We start from the raw sequence: 6000 nt of genomic DNA, 5'->3' as shown, positions 1-6000 counted from the left end.
AGGTATAGCTCTATGTGTTGTTAAGGTCAATATGCAGTATATGATGTTAAATGAAAACTAGCAAGATGTGGAACAGAGTGCAGAATGCTTCTAGTGGAGAATATTGGCTAGATATGCATATAGTGTTTCTGAAAGGATAGTCAAAGTGCACCTGGAAGAAGAAGTTGGGGTTAGGAGTGAGAGCGAGACTTTTCATTGTATGCCTTGTTCTCTTTGCTTTTTTTTTTTTTTTTAAATTTATTTTATTTTTGGCTGCATTGGGTCTTCATTGCTTTGCATGGGCTTTCTCTAGTTGCTGTGAGCAACTGCTCTTGGTTGTGGTGCGTCGGGTTCTCACTGTGGTGGCTCCTCTTGTTGCAGAGCACGGGCTCTAGGCACGCAGGCTTCAGTAGTTGTGGCACGTGGGCTCAGTAGTTGTGGCTCGCGGGCTCTGGAGCACAGGCTCAGTAGTTGTGGCGCATGGGCTTAGTTGCTCAGCGGCATGTGGGATCTTCCCGGACCAGGGCACGAACCCGTGTCCCCTGCATTGGCAGACAGACTCTCAACCACTGCGCCACCAGGGAAGCCCTCTCTTTGCTTTTTTAAAAAAGCATATGTTACATATTTTTCTACACAAACAGAAAAAAAAGTCATGCTTTTTAAATAAGGGCAGATCAGCCATATTAACAGTTTATTTTATTTATTTTTTTGAACAGTTACTTTTTAAAAATTTATTTATTTATTTATTTATTTATTTTTGGCTGTGTTGGGTCTTCGTTTCTGTGCGAGGGCTTTCTCTAGTTGTGGCAAACGGGGGCCACTCTTCATTGCGGTGCACGGGCCTCTCACTGTCATGGCCTCTCCTGCTGCAGAGCACAGGCTCCAGACGCGCAGGCTCAGTAGTTTAAAACATTGTCATGTATGTAATTCAGGGCAAAAATTAACAAATCCAGACTTAAACAAAACAAAATGTCCACATTTCCCATCTGACACTATTTGTCAGCAGAGGGAGTATGCAACTCCTAAAGAGGTTTACCAGAGCTGGGCTAAATATGAGAATAGGATACCATTAATGAAAGGGAGGAGGTATTTCTAAAACTGATGGGCCCAGCCTTAACCCTCTAGTCAGTGCAGTATTCTCAAAGTATAAAAAGAATTTCCCAATGTTATTGTAACTATTCCAGTTCTCAGGTGACCTTTGGGATCAGAGTTGCTCTATTTAAAGACATGGTCCAGACTTCCAGGTGGCGCAGTGGTTAAGAATCCACCTGCCAATGTAGGGGATGCGGTTTGAAGCTCTGGTCCGGGAAGATCCCACATGTCGCGGAGCAACTAAGCCCGTGCGCCACAGCTACTGAGCCTGCGCTCTAGAGCCTGTGAGCCACAACTACTGAAGCCCATGTGCCACAACTACTGAAGCCCACCCACCTAGAGCCCTTGCCTGCAGCAGGAGAAGCCACTGCAATGAGAAGCCTGCGCACCGCAGCGAAGAGTGGCCTGCTTGCCACTAGAGAAAGCCTGCACGCAACAGCGAAGACCAAAACGCAGCCAAAAAAATAATTTAAAAAATAAAATAAAATAAAGACATGGTCCAGGAAACAGTGAATGCTAGACAGTAAGCCTCTATTTAAATCTTTTAAAAAGTAGCAGCTCACTTTGGGGCAGCAACAAGGCAACTGGGGTACAGTTTTAAATAGAAATTTACTCTTATGCCAGAAATTCTGCTGGGTATAGAAGTAACTTCTGGAAGCACATTACTAGTTTAAATGAGTGCTTTATAGGGCCAAGGTATTGCCCCTTGATACCAGAGTACTGAAAGTGTGTGCTGTAGCTCTAAGATGTCCTCATGATACTTGCTGTGTATGTTTGGTGGTTTTAGGAAACCATTGTTTTCATGATTGTAACTTAAGAATTTCTCAAGACTAACCACCACTTAAAACCTTGTTTGTGACTGCAGTCTATGTTTTTTTCGCATGAATAAGGAAAATCCCAAGACAGCCAACATCACAAGAACTGTTGGAAAAAATAAATTGACTCATTTTAAATCTTGGCCTTGAAAAGAATATATCCCTACATGCTGAAACTGGAAAGAGCTTAGTAACCAAACTTACCTAGAACACATGACAAATTATGCTATGCACTTAGGAACTTTATTCTCTCTAGATTGTTTTGCAGCCTCGTGAGAGAGTTGTTGAATGGCAATAAAAATCACTCATGTAGTAAATAATTACTGAGCACCTACTATGTGGCAGGCACTGTTCTGGGCATGGGGCACATGGCATAAACAGACAAAATCCCTGCCCTCATGAAGTTTAGATCCTGACAAAATGTATAAATGTCATATGACAGTAAGTGCTCTGGAGAAAAACGGGGGAGGCAGATGCTTAATTTTAAATAGTGTGGTCAGAGGCAGCCTCACTAAGCTGACAGTTGAGCAAAGGTCTGAAGAGGATGATGGAGCCGGTCAGGGCTGAGCATCCAGGCAGAAGGTACACTGAGCCCAGAGGCCCTGAAACATGTTTTTCTGGCATGTGTGGCTGGAGTGGAGCAAGGGGTGGAGGGGATTGTAGAAAATGAAGTCGAAGTCGAGGGCCACTTACTTAGAACTTTGTGTGCCATGTTAAGGGCTTTGGTTTTTATTCTGAGAAAGGGGAGCTATAGAAGGATTTTTGAGAGGAATAACTTTTAAAATGATCCCTCGCCTCTTGTTTCATAGTAGACTTTTAGGGGACTTGAGCAGATTTTGGTGGGTGGAGAGACCAGCATCTTATCTTTATAGACAGGTTGTTTCAGGTGCCTGGTAAGATATCTTAGTAAATATCAAGTAGGCAGTTAGATATTCAAGTCTGGAGCTCAAGAGAGAGATCAAGGAAGTGATAGAAATCTGGGTTTTAAAGCCATAAGCCTGGATGCGATGACAAGGGATTAAGTGTAGAAAAGAGAACTGGGGCATAAATGCCAACACTTGGAGATTGGGCAGATCCTCAAAGAGGAAACAGCAAAGGGGACAGGAGAAGCTGGTGAGGAAGGAAGCAAATCAGAAAAGTATCTAGAATTGGACTAATACATGGTAGCTACTAGCCACATGTGACTGTTTAATTAAAATTTAAAATTCAGTTCCTCAGCCGCACTGGCCACATCTCAAGGGCTCATTTCCTGTGGCTCCTGGCTATTCATAGGGACAGCACAGATACAGAACATTTCCAACATCACTAAAATTCTATTGGGCAGTACTGATCCAGAAGCCAACCGAAGAAAATAGCCCAAGGACAAGGGAGTGTGTCAAAAAGTAATTAGAGGGACTTCTCTGTTGGTCCAGTGGTAAGACTCTGTGCTCCCAGTGAAGGGGGCCTGGGTTCGATCCCTGGTGGGGGATCTAGATCCCACATGCATGCTGCAACTAAGAGTCCGCCTGCTGTAACTAAGACCTGGCGCAATCTACATACATACATACATACATACATACATACATACATACATAAATTTTTTTTTAATCCATTAAAAAAATAATTTGAGGGGAAATTCCCTGGCAGTCCAGTAGTTAGGACTCCATGCTTTCACTGCCAAGAGCCCAGGTTCAATCCCTGGTCAGGGAACCAAGATCCCACAAGGCACGACACAGCCAAAAAAAAAAAAGTAATTTGAGGACTGAGACTTGACCATTGGGTTGTTACATGTAAATGACTGGCAACCTCTTGACAAGAGAGCAGCTTTGGTAGAGTGGGAGGAAAAAGCCTGACACAAGTGTATTGAGGATAAATTGGACGATAGGAATCAGAATCACAAAATATAGACATCTCATTCCCGACCTTGGGCTCTGGCTGGCAGCTGTCTGCAGTCTACCTGGTATGGTCATGTCTACTCTGCCGCCACTGCTGCTGAGGGGCCTGACAGGCCCGGCCTGCAGCTCCTGGTGCTGCATGCCCAGATGCATTCCAAGCCACCATGGGAGCAGCTCAGGACCATGGATGTTGCCACTGGGCTCACCTGCTTCCTGTTTCCTCCTGCCTGGGGCAGGGTCTTGTCACACCTGGAGAGCTACAAGAAGCAGGAGTAAAGAGGGCTGTCCTTTCCCTTATCTGTGACATGACCACCCCCAGCCTGTCCTGATCATGTCTACTGCATTCCTGGCTGGCCTCCCCTAGATCATGGTCTTCAGTTAGTGACCTTCTGCAGCTGACCTTCATGACCTCTCTTTCTCCATGCTTGATATCCTGGGACCACATATGTTAGTTTATAAGTCTATTTAACAATAAAGTCTATTTAAACCTTGGAAAAAAAGAAGAGAAAATATATAGACACCTTTTTAAAGATTTGCACAATTCAGACAGCTGGGGTAAGCCTACCATGAAATAATTGTTGACACTGTTCCAAAGACAAACACAGTTCTCACGAGTAACAGATGAAGCTTTATGGTGCGTGAAAACCCCTGGCCCAGTAACTCTCAACCTAATAGACTTGCTTGAAGACCTCCTAAAACAGGATTGCCTTGGCCCCTCCCCCCAGGGATTGATAGTTGGGAGGGACCCTGGCATTGTTTATGAGGAGTTTTGCTTTGTTTTTTATTTCCTTGAGTGATTTTAACATTCAGCCACAGTTCAAGACCCACTCACTGCCTTAGACCAAAACAAAAATACCAATGCATAGTGATTCCCAACCATGGTCCAGAGTTATATGGAACTTTATCAACATATTGGAGAATTTATAAAGTGATGGCACATACTTGATGCAAAAATGAGTCATGTGGTACTGCGGTAAGCTTTTCTGCCAGTGATTTGGAGATTGAGAACATTAAATCCATCAAGAAGGAACAACACCAGATAATCTTAACATAGACTTTAACACTACCCATGGTGAACATACAGGTTTGATTATTTTATGGGTGCTGTTACTCTCGTAGCACTTTATCTGATGATTCCACTTCTGCAAAGAAAAGCTTGTTAATTATAAAAGCTTTGTTTGAAGTAGAATCAAATTCTAAACTTGGGGAATCACATTTTTTACTTTGAAGCTGGTAGCCTCTTTAAAACCAGAAAATTTGGGAATTCCCTGGCGGTGCAGTGGTTAGGACTCTGCGCCCCGCCACTGCAGGGGGCACATGTTCGATCCCTGGTTGGGGAACTAAGATCCCATATGCTGCAGGGCAACTAAGCCCACTCGCTCTAGAGCCCACGTACCACAATTAGAAGCCCAGTGCCACAACAAAGAGCCTGCATGCAGCAACTAAGACCCGACGCAGCCAAATAAAATAAATAAATATTAAAAAAAAAAAAACCCACTAGGAGCTGTAACTGTTTTTCTCAATCTGGAAGCAAATATCACTGAGTAGCTATAGATCCTAGGATGCGTCCCTTCCCTAAAATCCCTGAAGCACTTTCTACATTTGCCATTTATCTCATTATCTAATCCTGTATTCACAGCTTTTTGTATTGTGATGTGACTATGAAATAAGTGATCTGTTACAATACACAGGTCTCCTATCCATTGGTTTCAACCTCCACCTCAATCTAATAGAGCTAAGGACTAATTTCACCTTTCTCTCTTTACCAAAAGAGTGCTTTGAACTATTAAATAGCCATTGACAAAATAGGAATAATCTAAAACTTGGATAATTAATTCCTAAATAATCAAAAAACAGATTAACCCTGCAGTCTAAACCTTTGTGATTGCATTTGGAAATTCTACATTACTCCTACTCTAATTATTTTAATATTTCTACTATCAAGGCAATATCTTGAAAGAAAGAGATGGACTGAGCATTTGCTCACCAAATCCCAAAATACTAGAATCTTAAGTGTAAGAAAGTCTACTTCAATAAAAAGGAATTACTACCTTACAAGACAAATAGCAAACTCACAAACCCTGCATTACATCAAGCATTTATAAAACAAAAAATAATGGAAATAATTTCCTTAAATCATTTCCAAACTATCACTGCCTCAAGACAAAACAAGAAACTGCTCAATGACTTTCCTTAATCTTTTTTTTGACAAGCAGTATAGTGGAATGATAGAGCTGGAG

The sequence above is a fragment of the Mesoplodon mirus genome (assembly GCF_964341445.2).
Source record: "Mesoplodon mirus genome assembly, chromosome: 4".
NCBI classification, from domain to species: domain Eukaryota; kingdom Metazoa; phylum Chordata; class Mammalia; order Artiodactyla; family Ziphiidae; genus Mesoplodon; species Mesoplodon mirus.
Note: the sequence above shows the minus strand (reverse complement) of the source record.